Genomic DNA, 17546 nt, shown 5'->3' with positions numbered 1-17546 from the left:
GGATGCAGATGGCATCAGCAGGAGGTAGGTTTACCAGTGAGATAAATTACCATGGTTGGCTAACTTGTGTTAAGGATTATTTGAGTCTTAGATGAAGGAATTGAGCTTCCTATATTGATGGCTGTCCAAAGAAAATATTTAACTATTATTATGTTTCTTTTGGACCTGATTGCTATTATTAATTTTTTATGTCATTACACAGGCACACATTGTAGAATTCATAACTATTACATACACACCATTTAGAATCTGGGATGACTTTTTTAATCAGCTTAATGTTATGTTGAAGATATAGTGCCTAAGTGAGATTTTCTTCTAGATGTTTAAAAAGGTATCTTCTAGGTTATCTGGTGTTGTCAGGGTGCACATACACGACCATATTCAAGCTGCACCTGAAATGTACTCAACAAATATGTGGGTATGAGTGTCATTCTGATATGCACTCTATTGTAGTGGCCCAATTGTACTGGGTGCTTTTGCTTTAATTTCATGCACACCCCATAGAAAATCAATCTAAAAAAAGGACAACAACCAAATGAAACATTTGAAGCTTGTAAGTATTTAGATTGGTAAATCCATGTTACTGTTTGCATCACATGACAGTTGACTGTTAAAGTTAGAGCCCATTTTCAACCATATTTCGGAGATTTGCGTGTAACTAGTAACAAAGATGAATTTTCTAGGAGTAATTTTGGAAACTACTTGAAGTTTTTTTTTTGATCGGTAACACTACTTGAAGTTGATATTAATGCTCAAAGATACTTTTTTCAGTTTTCAACAGGTATTCTGTGTCCACCTCCATCTGATCATGCTATATTTTGTTGTGAAGTGACTTTTTAAAGCAAAGCACTCGTTTTGTGAGTGATGATTATATGAGCAAGTAATTCTGAAGTATGCCAAGGTTAAAACAGTGCTCAAGTATCAATTAATCCACTAATAGTGTCTGAATTCAGCTTATTTTGGCATGTTGAATTCTTTTAATTTATTTGTATTTTAAATATCCAAATATAATGGATGTTGTTTGAAAGAATACTCAATGTTCTATGTTATTTTCTGCAAATCACTAATCCAAGAAAGAACCTTATCAAGATTCTGCTTGGCAATGCACTTTTCTAGCAACAATTTTAAAAAAATTGTATTTCTTGTGTTTTTTCTTTATTTTTACAAATAGATCTTAGGCAATTTGAATCTATAGGGTTTAGTTTCTATTATTTTTCCACTCTGTAAATTCTTTGTTTTTCTAACCTGGTCTTTGTAGAGAAACCCTAACATTTGTATGTAGATGGTCAAATCCATAAGAAGTAACAAAGTAATAATGCTGTAGTTGGATATTTTAACCATGAAGAGTAGAAGAATGATGACCTCAAAGATCAAGCAAAGGTAAACTGCAATATATTGATGAATTAGATCAGGTAAAAAAGGACACACAGATTATGAAGTAGCTTGCGGTAATTAGCAGATTTATTGGGCAAAAACAAAACAAATGACAATCAATAAATGGATTAAAGATAATTGGCAGACAAAAACTTATGTAGAAATAACTCCTAAAGAGCTTCTTATTTGTTGTCTTTATGAGTGAAGACGAAAGGGATACAATTTTACAGGAGGCTTTTTGGAAAATTTGTGAAGCTGCATTATACTGTGAAAGGTGGGACCTAATTTTAACCTGACAAGGCTGAACCCATACAACAAAACATTATGGAATAGATTTTATAATCTTGATTCTTCAAATGGAATTAGTGGGTTGGGGATTGCCTAGAGAAGATGGCAGATCATGAATAACAATCATGGATATTGATGTGGATATATTTAATGGGGACCCTTGCTTGCATGGTCAGATGCAGATTGCAGCATTTAGAAGAATCCAAGAAAAATTAGTTCTGAAGGTGGAGAATTGTAAATGGGCCCAGTCAATGGAGATTGAGGAGGACAAGATGTTCTGTTTAAAATGCAAGAGTAGAATACTCGTGGAATTGGGCTGCATGATCAAAGGAAATTTAGAGGACAAACCTAGAGGGAAAACAAGGAATTTGTAAGGTGAAAAGCCCTAAACTAATAAACATAGAGAATCCCAAAACCTCAAAGGGATTTAGTCCCAGGAACTATAACCAGAAGGAATTTGGAAAATAATGCTCACTTTCCACAGAAGAATTAGAGAATCCCAACTCTGAAGTAAGTGGACGACTGGACCAATTAGTCAATACCAGTCAAGAAGTTAAACAGACACAAAGGTCAGGAATACGAAAATGGAGGTTATTGAAGAACATTAGGGACAAATGAAGGATGAGGAAGATTTCTTTGAGGAAGGATCAGATCATGATGAACAAGGGATTATAGACCAAATATGTATTTCTCAGTTTTCGGTGGAATTGCTGGGCATGGCAAAATGAAGAAAAAATAGAGGCAGGCAATCGCTATAGTAGAAGAAAGGAGATGAAGCGGCAAAGAAAGGATATGCAAGCACCATTTTTCTTGACTAGAACCAAGCGAGCGGAGGCTTCCCTTGGGAATCAGTGAATGGTCTTAACTTTGAATGTCACTGGCTTGAATGCCCCTGACAAGGGACACCTAATTAAGTGTGTAATGTCCCCATTTTCTGGTTCTCTTGTATTGGAGTTGGTGTTGGTTTTTTGGGTTGGTGTCAGCAAGATCAAAGGAGCATTGCGATGTTGCCAGTTTGTTTTGACAAGTATAATAAGCATAATGTCCTTTTTTGGAGCCTTTTCAGGCACTTTTCCTATACTTAATATTTTTAGGAAGTCATTGATGAGCACTGACATAGTCAATTGCTATTTTTGGTAATATTGGTGGAGTTGGTTTTTCTGTTCATCTTGAGGTTTCATATAGTCTGGAGCTATTAAATAAAATAATGATAAGTCATTGTTTCATAAAGTTAAATTAAATATCTAACTTTATCGTTATTATAATTTATATTATAGAAGACTATGGGAAGGCCAAATATTGTTAATGTAGTATTAAGTTCAAAGTGGCCTGTTGTTTAAAAATGATGTGGGAAAATAGGAAATGAAAGCATTCATTGAAAAATAATAAAAAAGCATTTGCGGAAAATAAAAAAAGCATTAATGAAATATTAGTGAAAAGACATTTTGATAAAATATGGAAAAAAGCAAATTTTTTTCTGAGAAGGCAGCTGAACGCTATAGAAAAAAGATTGTGGCTCTCATTTTAGCTGGTTGATGAATTGGATATGGCTTATGTTTCTAATTCTGAAGGAGTTGTTGCTGCTGCTTCTTGGATTGTGAGGTCGGAAACCCTTGCAATCAACACTCTTAATGTTGAAAGACACAATTTGAAGTATAACTTGACACAAAGATCACAACTGAGCTTCAGTGGTGTTGATAACTTAAGTTCTTTGAGCAGCAAAGTGTTAGTGACCAATTGTGAGGGCTGATTGAGGAAGTTTTACAGATTTCATTGCATATTTGTGGGTCTGATCATAGAAGCAGAAATCTGCAATGGTTCCCAATTAATTTGAAGTCCAAACATCACCATTTTTTCCCTCAAAAAATTGGGTTGAAAGTCAACAAGCTTTGCAGATTTATTTGGGATTAAGCTTTGTGATTGATCTTATCAAAATTTAAGTGCCAACAAACCCTAAATGTACCAATTTTTTTTTTCAATTAATAATTATTTCCTATAGTATAAAACATGTGTTTGTGAAAGAGATCAGCGTCTTCAACAATAAGTGTTAATGTTATTGTACCTATGGTCGGATACCTTCACGTTGACATTGTTAACATAGGGATTTTGATAATATAATTATATTAATAATATAACTGTTGTGGTAATTATATTATTGATAATATAATTATCAGGGTAATATACTTATATTGGTAATATAAATATAAAAATTACATTTTTATTGTATATTTAATTATATAATTATATTAGACATTTATTAAAATAAATGGGGCCACATGTGAAGAGGCACCACCAATACATATAAAGGAAGATTGAATCTTTTTTTCTTGGGAATAGAAACACATACAGTTAACAGATAATAAAAACAACATGATATCAGCATGGGTGACAATCTTGGAGGGGTTAATTTTGTAAGGAGATCCGCATTGATCGGGTTATCGTGCATTTGATTGTGGGATTATCTGCATCTAATATTCTGGCAGAATGAACTTTGTAATAATATTTGCGGTCATTGACAATATATATTAATCTAAGTCACAAGGTTCGCTGAATTTTCGGCTTCGAACCCATAAAAAATATAAAAAATTTGTTTAAACTCATCTTAAATTCGTACGGAGCTGTTATCAGATTTCTAGGCAAAAAAATCTTGTAAAACAATGCCCATAGTCTATTGAAAATGCATCCAATTGTATTTGAACCTAGGGCAAAAAGATTGTCTGAACATCTGAATATTGTGGCTCCGTTGAAGGTTGTATTTGATGCTCTCGTATTTGAAGATGCGTTCCGCTCCAACCTCTTGCCGTTCACCTCTGCTTCGCTCTATCCGACCCATGGGTTTGCTTAACTGCGTAAACTTCCTAGTCGACGGTCTCTCCAACGACAGCCAAAATTTGGTTTGTGCATTTTTCGACCTTTTTTGTTTATTTGTTTAGGTTGTGCTTTATTAAGATTATAATGGTAAATAGCATTTTTATTATTAGGTTTTAATGTTTTATAAGATTTTTAAAAAAATGTTATTTTTATTATTTCCTTTAAGAGTAAAATATTTGTATTGATATGTATTTAGTGTAGGAAAATATTCAAATTTGTATATTATGTATATTTGTTTATTATCAGTAAAATATTAATATTTAGTATGTTTATTTATAATTATTAATTTTATTATTATTATAGTACTTTTTTATTATTTTTTATTTTATAATATTCGTACTTTTAATTTATTAGTAAAAATTAAATAGAACAACTATTTTTTATTTATTTTAATTCTATTTATCAGTAAAAAATAGCATACTTTACAATCATGATCATATATTTATAATTTTTTTGGAAAATTATATTAGACGAATTTATTGTTGAACTTTTAAAATTTTTTTTTTGCCTTGTCGAACATCATCCGAACTTCATAGTTGTCGAACTCGAACCTTGTGACTTAGATATTAATTATGCTGCTGAAAATCAGATATGATTGCCATGGGCAATCTCAGGGACGATTGCTAGGTATGGACTTTTCAAAATGATAATTTAATGCCTGTAAATACTATTTTCTGCACAGTTTTCTGGAATGTTCACGCTTGTCCATACATTGACGACAAAGTCAATTGATTTATTAGTGACTACATATCGGGCGAGATTGATCAAGGGGCATTTGTGGATGGGGCCTCGATGTAACAAGAAGGCAAAGTTTTGAGCGCTATTTCTTTGATGACAAGGCTTCTGTTGAGCATCTTTCCAAAGTTGAAAAGTCTTTGTGCAAATCAAACACTTGGACTCTGCGCTAATATGACTGGCTGAAATTGTAATTTGAGTTAGCCTCTCCACAACCTCTCTATTTAGCTAGCATCTCAACTTTCTAGAACTCACGAGACTATATCAATTGAGTCAAATCTTTAAAACTTTTGTAAACTATGCTGATAGGGTTGTAGAATTAATCTCTGGTCGATAAGCCCTCAACTTGATCTATGATTTGTTTAAACTCTTGTAGTAAAGGATTTACAAAGGTGCCTTGAAAGCTCTGAATATAATTGAATGGAATGTTAACATTAGTGCTGGTGGAGGACATTTAAGTTTGTGCAATTGAAATAGTGACACCAAGAATGTTGTCGATGTCTACTAGTTGCTTCATGAGAGGAATGCTAATGTCCCTACTCGTTACTGAGAGGATCCAAACTGCCTAAATCTTTGTTGTTGGTTGCCATAGTTAAACACCGAGAGTTTCTTTGCTTGTGACTAAGAATTCCACTGTATTTCTTTGGTGCCAAGATTATCTCACATCTTTTGAAGGATTGTGTCTTTCTTAAATAGAGCAAACACATATATTAGAGGCCAAGAATACGTTGTGTCTTAAATTCCCCAATATGATTTATGCATTCCTTTCACCTTGGAAACAAAATAGATTGGCTTTCTTTTATGTGCTCTCCATTTTCATGTGTTTAGGCCTTCAAGATTTCTTCTCTAGTAGTATGGATTTTGAATATGGTGAGTGACAAAGTTTGCAAGCAAAGATTCTTGATCTAGTTTGTTGTTTGCATACTTTATACAAAAGGACCAACATAGGTACTTTGGCTGCATTTTTTTCTTGTGGTGGAGAGCTTGTGCTTAAAGGCTCTCTTCTTGAGAAGATTATGGTTTGGGATCTATTCATCAGCTGTGAAGGCCTGTGATTGGCTAGTAACTCCATCAAAGCCTAGTTTGCTAGATCTGTTGACTATTCCATACCTTCATTGGGTTGTTCATTTGCTTGATTAAAGTTGACAAATGAGACTCACATTATTTTATGGGTAATGCAACTGCTTGCTTTCAATATATTTGACATATAATCTAACTACTAAGTTTCTCATTGCTGCGGTTAACAAAAAATATTAATAGTGCTGTGAGATATATGTTAGCCGTTAATCTTAATGTTTTGTTGTGAATACCTTTAATGAAGAATCTAATAAATAATTGGTGAGCCCAATTTAAATTGGGGTTGATTTCCCTAGGGTTGGCGTAAGAAACTATTGCCTCTGGAGCTGCTATAAAATTGGAGTTCATTTCTAAGTGCGGAGAATGTTATATCATTGCTAACGTTGATTGGAGAAATATTGTTGTTGTGTTAAGGCTTAAGTTGACTTGTGGAACATATAAGTTGAAAGTTTAATATGGTTTGAATGTAATTGTGGTGGAAGAATATTTGCCGTTAGGAGACGATATTCTATTTTATATATATTTCAACCTTAATACATATTGTTGTGGGGATTAATAACTTGACCTTTATAATATTTGCTTGTATATTATGGTCTCTTGAAAATATTATCACTCCAACATTCGAAATTATCTGTGCAAGCTTCAATCTACAAACGATTATCATTCTCTATGGGTTCACAGTCATATATGATTCCATAATGTGCGTAGCTCGTCTTTGCTAATCCTTGCAAGGGATACTATCAATTATGTGGAGTCATTTTTGGGAAAGAAACAAACAGCAGTTATTTGAGCATGATTGCAGTTAGCTAATGATGAGGTTTCTCAAGTGTTATGTTAAATGTGGTTGAACATGATGGACAACAAAGTTCAACATTGTCCTTGGGTTCTTATTGCAGGGCAAGAAGTCATGTCATGAGCTCAGAAACACAAAGAATCTCTAAATCAGTACTTTATCTAAGAAGACATATTTGGGATTGCATAATCAATGCGAGAAATAATGGCTAATAGAGATGAAAAATTATGTGGTGTTGATTTGTCAAATCTTTTGTATTAATGATTTTGATCTTGACAGTCGAAGTGTTAATACTAATCCAATGAGGTTATTTCAAATTGCAAGATATTTAATACGGATAATCAGATCATAGCGAGGAATAAGCATGTCATTGTAATATGATGTAATGATGTTGTTAATGGTTATATGACATCGATCAACATTGCTAAAGGATAAATTTGTTGGACAATCCCTAATTGGTGAATAAGGATGGAAAATTAATAGTGCCATGACTCGTTAATGTGTTTGCGAGAATGGAATGCCAAGACTCTGAAATGTATGCCAATGAGAGGGAGTGGGCTTCGAGGAGATTTTGTTCTAATCTTAGTGTCATATTTTTGTCTGGTCCAAGGCTCGATCTATAGGTCCAAAGTGGCCTTGGATCTAACAGTTTCAATCGTATGTGGATCATGCAAGATGATGAGAGCCTCTTGGAGCACAATATCTTCCATGATTGGGAGGACCATGTGAGCAGGGTATGCTCCCGTGGTGGTGGGAGCAACTAGAGAATCTGCTAAAATTGTCTTCTGAGGATCTTGGACCTATTGGTTCAAAGGGAGTTGACCATGTTTGAGATGGTTTCTCTAGCAATCAAGACACTATAGTAGTCATAGGACTATGATTTATGGGATGAAGTTCTATGTGTATAGGCTGGAAGGCCCTTATGTTGATACCTATGTTGTGATATTTCTAGATTGATGGATAGTGAGCTTGGGATTCACCAAGAGTGATGCAAATGCCAACCTTGTATTTCATGGCATAACAAAGGATGTAGAGATCAAATATCACTATATTAGAGATTTGGTGCAAAGAAAGGCTATTCAGTTGAGGGATACACTATAGCAAAGATTTGGTGCAAAGGAATGCTATTCTGTTGAGGTTTGTGCTACAACAAAGTTTGTGCATTTTCTCGAAAAACTTAGATTTGCGGAGAATGAAGCCCTTGCTGAGAGGGAGTCTTAGCATCAATGATTTCTAGAGATGTGCTATATTGCATTCTTCTCCATGAGGGAGAAGGTTGAGGTGCAAGCCCTTGTTAATGCATTCTTCTCTGTGAGGAAGAAGTTTGAGGTACAAGCCATTGTTAATGCATTCTTCTCTGGGAGGAAGAAGTTTGAGGCGCAAGCCGTTGTTGATGCATTCTTCTTTGTGAGGTATAAGTTTGAGGTGCATCCCTTGTTAATGCATTCTTCTTTGTGAGAGAGAAGTTTGAGTTGAAAGCCCTTATCCCACCTTCTGAGAGTAGCCATGGTGGATCCACCCTCTAGAAGTAGCCAAGGTGGAAGCACTTGTGTTTATTCATCTTGTGTGACTAGCCATGATGAATGTCATGATGAGATGATAATATCATGTCGAGTGATTCCATGATGGGCACTTGTGCCCATTTCTGTTTCCATATATGGGAGTAGCTATAATGGATCCACCCTTTGGGAGTAGCTATGGTGGATGTCATTTGAGAGAATATTTGACTTTGCACTTGCGTTCATTCACTCTCTCAGAGTAGCCATGGTGAATGTCATAGTGAGATGACATCACACTTAGTGAATTTGTAATTGAGCGCTTGTGTTTATTCGCATTTCCATTCATTGGAGTAGCCACGATGGACCCACCCTTTGGTAGAAACCATGGTGGAAAATACTACACAACTCAAATATCAAGAAGGATTCTTCTCTAGCTAAAAGGGAGTGTTAATGTTATTGAAGCTATGGTTGGATTCCTTTAGACCAACATAGATAACATAAAGATTGTTATAATATAATATATTCATAATATAATTATTGTGATAAATATATTATTGATAATATATTTATTATATTTATAATATAATTATTGGGGTAATATAATAATAATATAATTATATATATTATTTATACAGTTAATTATATGAGACATAAATAAAATAAATGGGGTCACATGTGAATGGTGGAGACTCTTGGTGAAGGGGCACTGCCAGTAGATATAAAAGAAGACTGAATCTTCCCTTCTTTGCAATAGAAACACGTAATCAGCAGACAATAAAAAACAACAAGAAGTGACTGGAATATGTAGGTAGCTTCAACAACAAGTGACTGGAAAACACGGGTTTTTGAGCAATCATCTCAACTTTCAAACTTTGCTGCAAAAAAGATTGTGGAGTAGGAGTTTACAAAGTTCTGTACATAGTGCCATTCATTGGAGTCTCTTAGTTTATTTAAGTGAAATGTTCTTGCCTACTGGTTTAGAGAATTTTCTACTTTGTACTTGTGTGGTGGACTTTGAATGTAGGACCTGGACATAAGGGGATGGATACCCGTTTGAATGTCTGGACTTTTTTACCATAGAAAATCTTATACTTAATATTGCTTTGGTCTCAATAAGTTTTTTGTGAAAGAGTCCAGATAAATATTGCGGATATCTCTATTGAATTCCAACTCCGCTGACATAGCCATAGTTCCGTCTGTATAGAGTATGGCTTTTAGCAATTGGCTGCATTTATTTCATTCACTTTTTTCTAGTCCCTATAAAGCATTTTGACACAAACTTTTTAAGTCATAACTTGATCATATCAAAATCTTCATTGTCCTGTATGATTGTTTCTTGATGTGAGATTGTAACATTGTTCTTTTAATGAACTCTTTAAGAGCCAAGAATTATTATTAAGTGTGAATAAATTCCCCATACTTTTATCTTTATTTGTTAATTGTTTCTAGATTTGAAATTTATTTTTTAGGTTTAATCATTGACAAATGCTTCGTTGAAATTGTAGAGCTTACTAAAAATTGTACTCTGATTAAACTTATTTAAATACAAAAAATAGAAGCTAATGGATAAACACAGAAAACCTGTCAAAATTATAAAGAGTACAACTAATTGTTAAATAGTAAAAACAAATTATCAGAGAATAATTATTGAACAAACTCAGGATAAAATTGTACTCTGATTTCAGAATTAGTAATCGACTTGTAATTAGTAATTAATCTGTATTTTATGAATTTTAGTAATTAATCTGTATTTTATGAATTTTATTGTCTATCGTAAAATTGTAACTCTCACACTTCACAAGCATGTGAAACTGAATCAAAATGTTATTGCAGACTTGATTCTTTAGAACAATGCCGCGTATAAAATGCTTTTAACTGACACATTGCGCATTGGTTGTCAATACAACAAAGTTAAATGCAATTAGTGTTTGAACAAAGTGGTGGAATTTACTACGTGAAATAGTATTTGGCAAAAGAAGTGGGAAACAACACCACATGATGCGTTAAATGCCTTGTAGATGTCACATACCATGCCAAAGTAGCCAAAGCAGCTTTTGGTAGAATTATTGAGAACAAGGTAAGAAAGTTGATAACAGGGATTGAAATAGGTTTCAGACATTGAGTTCTACAGGCATTAGGAGGAATCAATTAGATGAGGAAGATGATAGAGGGGAGGTTTTAGGGAATCTGAGACTAGTGGGATGAATGAATGAATGAAAGATTTTAATAACGTCCATGAGGCCCAAGCAGTCTATGGGACCACCTAGAGACGACCAACACTCGGAATCTTAGTTCTTTTGTAGCTGTTTCCTCAGTTCTGATCTTCTACTGTGAATGGTGACCACTAAGTTTGCTGACCTGCCAAGCTGCGTTTCCTCAAAAAGAGTAGCTAGGTTGCCCGTTTCTAGAATATCACCATAGCTGGAGCGGATGTTGTTGTAGGCTGGGCAGGTGTTTCCACCACTTCCATGTTACAAAATATACAGACTCTCTCTTCCCATTCCTCTTTTGGAATCATCCATCTCCTAGTTTCACACCTCAACTGATGTGAGCTCATTCTAAGTTGCACTATGATCATTTTGGCTCTCCAGCTGATATTTGCTCCTATGTTTGCTTTCTCTTCAAGATCTCTCATTTGGTTAAATTCTCTAATATAGGTTTCTTTTTTGCACCGATTTTGATTTGTCCATAGGAGGCTCCTGAATTTTTCTTTTGTAAACTTTTTTATTCCATCAATGTTATCCGGGCATTCATGTATGCTAATATTCCATTTTGCCATCCACTTGGTATTTGTTTCATCCACATGTTCTTTCTTCTATCCAATTTTTCCTCTATGATCAGTTTGGGCCGACTTTCATAGCTTGAGTTTTCTTTAAATAGCATAATAACCAAACCACAGCTGAAGCCCAGCTTACCTGTTTCAGCCAATAGGATCCCGTAGGGAACCATTGATTTAATTTTGAGTCTGTTGGTGATTAAATGCTTTTGGATTCTTTCCACATGTCTCCATTTCTGAGCTGATAAGCTGCTGCCCCAAATCTCATACCCATAAAGAGTTACTGGAATGACCAAACATTGGTGGAGTGAACCATAGTTTAAAATATCTCCAAAATATCATAGATAAGACAACCATTATTGAAAGGGAGGGTGGGGTGAATTGGTATTGCAAAATTGAACTTTTTTGAACCCTAAAAACACAAAAAACATAAAATTAACAAGCTCAGGGACAAATACACCAAATTTCTCCTAGAAAACCTTTTCAAGGTAAAGATGATATATATAGCTTTTCATTACCAAATAATGTGCGCCAACCCAGTTTTCAAGAGTGAGCTCCAACTCACATTGACTAAAGCACCGACTCTAGTTACTAAGGCACCAGCCTCAGATAGTTAAAGACCAAATGTATTCCAAAAGAATTAAATCATCATACCATTCAGCACCCTCATTGTATTCATCAGAAAAATGTCTCTATATATTCAAATTTCCTATCACCTTCAAAACCAGAACCAATCTTGTATTTTATTTTATAAAACTTCACACAACAAACGAATTTACTCACAAAAGTAGAATACACCCAGTCTGACAAATCTGCTCAAGATTAAGAACGATTTATAATATCTATATCTCTTTTTTACTCCAATCTTCAAACCTCAATATCCTCATTATTCAAATACATGGTTCTCAAATAGAGAGACAAAATTAGAAACTCTTAAGAAACACTCAGCTAGCTCGTACAGAGATGGTGCTACCAAAGGAAGATCTCCACCTTGTAGAAAACAATAACACCCAAGCGCTGCCCAACACTTGATAGATTAAAAAAACACACATCAGAAGTAACAATCCACAAAACTTGCAAAGGTGTTTTTCGACTCCAATCATAATTATCACCATCACAAAAATAGAATTAGCAACCTGCAAAATACTCTTCATTTTATCAACGCAACACTTTCAAATGTGTCTCAGTAATCCACACAACTATACACACTTGAAATTCATTTTGACCTTTTCAGTTGCATACAATCTGATGATGTCTTGTTATACTGAATATAATCATTTTAATTTACTTAATATACTCAAACAACATGTTCTCTGCAAAGGAATATTTCTCTCGCATTTAATTTGAGAAAACAGCATTTCCACCTCAATTTCAAAGCATTGAACTCCCAACTTTAAGAATTGTGGGCACTTTGTCAGCTAAAAGGTACATAAGCACCTTATAAATCTAAAAATTGATGATAAATCACCCAAGAACATTAGCCACCGTACTTTCATAATTTTGTGTTTGTTAAAGGTTTTGATTTAGCCGCTATGTGCCAACCAAGTAAAGTGTGCCGCATACTATTGACTTGTCTTGAAGTGATAAATAGAAAAGTCAAATAATGACATGGCAACACATGTGACTTGGCATATGGTCTGATTTGGCATGAGAAAGGAGAAACAAGTTGTTGACATAAAAACTAAACTAATGAGCAGCTCAAGCAAGTGAACAAGTAGGTCAAGCTCCCCAAGCTAGTCAAGTTGGTCAAGCTTCTTAAGCTGGTCAATCTCCAACAATGACATCAATGACAAAATGTACAACAAGGGTAGGGTGGAAATGACAGGATGAGATATTGACTATTATTGGACATAGTTAATAGGAGATGGTATGGACAAATACACTCTCCTCTTGATGTTGGACATACTTTTTCAATCCATCATTGTTGTACGACATGAAATTCAAAGAGATTGATGTTAATATCATACAAGGCTTGTTTAAGTGCATGGAAAAAATGTTTCAAAGTAATTAGAAATTGAAAACTACTATGTAAGAGTTTTAAATGTATAAGCAAGCAAGGGTTTTTTCTCATCTATGGCTACCAAGGAAGGCAGAACGACCTCCTTGGACTCAAATGAAGTTGTATTCCTTGCATTTTTCACTTGTTGGTGAAGACTAATTCACTATTGAGGATGACTCCAAATTGACCTTGACAAGATGGATGTAGAGTTTGAGTGGATTGTCGCACCTCAATGTGATGATAATCATGTTGTTAACTAGAAGATTTGGAAGTCATGGAAACAATAAACTTTTCTAGTAGTGTTCTTGAATGACTTAGGTCAGGTACTATCTAAGGGGAAGCATTAGCAAAGGCTCTTGCCTCCTAGTATGTCATTGGCTACATTTGAGTTTTTGAAACTTTGTACTTAGTTTATAGGTTGGTTTTGTACAAAGTCACAAACTATACTGTAATAGACATTTCGACAATTGTCTCTATATAGTTATTTTTTATGCTATTCTAGTATCATTGCACTTAATTTATAGGTTGTACAAAGTCACAATTTATACTTTAGTTAACATTTTGACATCTGTCTCCATCTAGTTATTATTTATGCTATTGTGGTATCATGGTATATTTTATGCAGTAGCCAGCTATATGAATGTAAATGTTGAATATCTATTCTTTGCAATCTACTATTTGAACCATAGTTACACTGCCATGGGGGAAGAGGGAACGGGGGGACAAAGGGGCCTTAATTTGGGGATGGTAGGGGGACGGCGGCGGGGGACCAAGGGGACTATATATACTATACATATGGTACTTAAAATGCTAGTTATGAAAAGATGTATTGCAATATAAGATATAAAGATGTAAAATAGTAAATACTTGGGCACTCGAACATCGAGCATAAATAGTCAAATCAACAAAGATTTAACACTAGGACGTACCCCCATCCTCGACGGAGGTGGTGGAATCTGGTGGCACTGCAGGGGATGGGGGAACGTAGTCCCCAAGTCCTTGGTGCATCCCCGATCCCGTTGTGTGGGGCAAAAAGGGGGGGATGTGTCCTCGTGTTACTATGATTTGAATTTTGTATTTTATATGCTCTCAATATATCTATGATGTGGAAATGCCTTTTAATTTAAGAAGAAAAAGTAATTATTGTCCTCTTTTATTCAAGTTTATTACCTTTATTTGTAAACTTGTTTTTTCCCAAGATTTTTCTAAAAATCCTACTTTGGTTTGCTGATTATTTCCCAAAACATGGGTTTGATCATTGCTGACTAGTTTCTCTAAGTCGTGACTTTTCATATATGAGGAGATTGAGGAGGTTTATAATTGGTTTGTGGTGCCATTACTCATTCATATGTCCAACCAACTAATTTGGATTTCTTCTTGGTGTAGGTGGTTAGGGTTTTGAAATCCTCATTTGGTGTTGTTCATGCATGTTAACTCCATTTTCAATAACTAGGTATATTGCAAATAAGGTTGTAATTTGTTTTCAAGTTTGATCCATTACAACTTTAATCTTGCGTTGTATTCCAAGTTTATTTCAATTATAAACATTCTCAAAGTGCTAACGTTCACAAGCCCCTTGGTTGATTATATAGATGCATGCATAGATACAAATATTGCCTACTTATCGACAATTAGACCACTTAGGTGGTACAATATCATTAATAAATTGGTGATATTTTCCATTTCATTACCAATCAATTCGTGAAAAGTGCTTTAAATACAATTTGCGTCTTCACATTTAATTCAAACGTCAAAATAAATGCCCATTTTTTGTTTTGTGAGTTGTCTTTTGGTATCTAGGCCAAAATGTTTTCCTAGGGTTTTGAAAGGTGGTTTGCAAGGATTTAGATCGATTTTAAGCAAATTTGAAGCAGATTTGAAGATTCTTGGAGCAAAATCAGATTCTCTAATTGTCTTAAAAAAACATTATATCTTCTCTTTGTTGCATCTAGATTTATAATAACTCTATACTAGCATTTCCCAAGCACTCTAAATTGTTTTAGAGTGTAATGAGCAAGATTTAATGACAACTTTTAACAATTTCTTTAGATTTTTTTATTTTATTTTCTCAAGTATCTCCTATTTTTCTAAATATTGAAAACCCAAATACTTATTTCTTGTTTTGTTTTTAAGTTTCAACCATGCTCAAAATTATTTAAACAATTTTTTTTTTTTGGCTATTTTTAAAATTAAAATATAATATCTTAATATGTGGTTTCAATTTGTATGTGTAGGTTGAAATTTGATTGAAATGGAAAATAGAGATTCTTCCACAATTGGGTCAACTTCAGGGTCTGCAAGTGGCTCAGTTGCTGGATGCCCATTTGGATATATAAGCATGCATCCTAAAGGAGCTAGAGAGATATAGATTGAATTATGCCTTCGAATTACCTCAACCTAATTTTGTAGTTTTCATACGAGTGGAAAATCAATTAGTGGAAGCATAGACCTCTTGAAATACCACCTTGTAGGCATCACATAAGGTGATACAAGGTTTCATGAGAACACCCCAGAAGAAACAAAAGGAGAAATGAATCCCTTGCTTGTTGCCCAAGAAGAGAACAAATACAGAATGGGAAAAGGCAAAATTGGCCATGAGGGTAGCCATTCGCTACTCTCGAGGTGTTTCACTCAACCTGGATGAAGAAGAAGCAACACTTGAGGGCATAGTGGGATCTCTTTTTGGCCCACATATCTACAAATCCAACAACCCCTTGGCCACCTTTTTTGCTACTTCTAGTAGAGCACCACCAACAATTGCAATTGTCTCCTATAGATAGATTTTTTGTGCACAAAAATACATTTGGAGCACAAACATCACTAGAGGGAATTGGTTGGAATAGGGATGTGCGTTGACAAGTAGATATTGCTTGTGCTGATTTCTTGAACTTCAAGATCGGTTACAATGTTTTCAAAAATCAATATTGGTTGAATTTGATTAGAGAAATTATTGTGGCAAGAAAAGGCTACAAGGCGCCTTCTCCTACATACTTTAGTGGGAGGTTAGTTCACTTGTTTTAATAAGTTTTGAATCTTGATAGCTTCTATTGAGTTCTGATTTTTTGAATGTAGACTAAATTTATGATTTATATATATATGATAATTGCTTGTTTTTGTTGATTGTAAGTTATTTTTTAAATCAAAATTGTGTACTTAATGTCAATTTTATTTCATACAATGTTAATTGTTCATATATGTAGTTCGTAGGGTAAAATAAGTGGTGGAAGAACAAAAACGACAATGGAAACAATGTGGCTGCACCATTCTTTCAGATGGATGGATGAATGGCAAACAATATACCATTATTAATTTTTTTGGTCTCTTGTGAGGATGATGTGTTTTTGAAATATGTGGATGCCTCAATCAAGGTGAAAATTGCTGAAACTTTGGTTCTAATATTAGAGCAAGTTGTAATGGAGGTGGGAATTGTCAATGTGTTGTAAATCACAATTGATAATGCAACAACATATGTGGCAGCGGGTAGGATTTTTGAAGACAAATATTGTACATATTTTTTAGACTCCTTATGTAGTGCACGTCCTTTATCTTTTTTCGGAGGACATACAAAAACTAGATTGGGTGAGATTGTTGTAGAGGGTGTAAGAAAGCTCACAAAATACATCTGCACTCTCTCTAGGATTGTTTGCTTGATAAGAGAACATGCCAAAAGGGAGGTAAGAGCATGAGTTACAAGATTTGCAATGATTTTCATAATGTTGCAAAGTATTCTTAATTTGACTTCTTTGATGTAAATGTTTGTAAGTCATGCATAGCTAGACTCAAGTTGTTTGAAGAAACATGATGAAGACAGTGTAGAATCTATGGTCTTCGATAACCAATTTGCACAAAGAGCTACAAATTGTGAAGGTAACTTGGAAATTTCAGAACTTTTTTGGTTTTGTTTTGTTTTCAAGTCTTTCGTTATTAATTTGTAACTCCAATGATTAATCTTTTCGACTTTTCAATTATAGGTGTCGAAGTCCTTGATTAGAGTTTGCCACTTGGTGGGTGGGGATCAAATCTTGATGGGATATCTCTATGAGGCCATGGATGGGGGCACACAGGCCATCAAAAATTTCTAGCTGATGAAGAACTTCAAATTTGACTCTATCTGGAACATTATTAATAGGTGGA

General features: G+C 34.4%; 1 protein-coding gene across 3 annotated transcripts in view; it reads left to right on the top strand.

Annotated features, from left to right (window-relative positions):
- LOC149551628 (uncharacterized) overlaps positions 1–17546 on the top strand; it is a 134270-nt gene that overhangs the window by 16238 nt on the left and 100486 nt on the right. The gene's annotated exons all lie outside the window — the stretch shown is intronic.

This window comes from Cupressus sempervirens, chromosome 6 (genome assembly GCF_028749045.1).
Source record: "Cupressus sempervirens isolate cs-2001-9-10 chromosome 6, ASM2874904v1, whole genome shotgun sequence".
In the NCBI taxonomy this organism is placed as follows: domain Eukaryota; kingdom Viridiplantae; phylum Streptophyta; class Pinopsida; order Cupressales; family Cupressaceae; genus Cupressus; species Cupressus sempervirens.
This window is presented reverse-complemented; position numbering and strand designations above follow the sequence as displayed.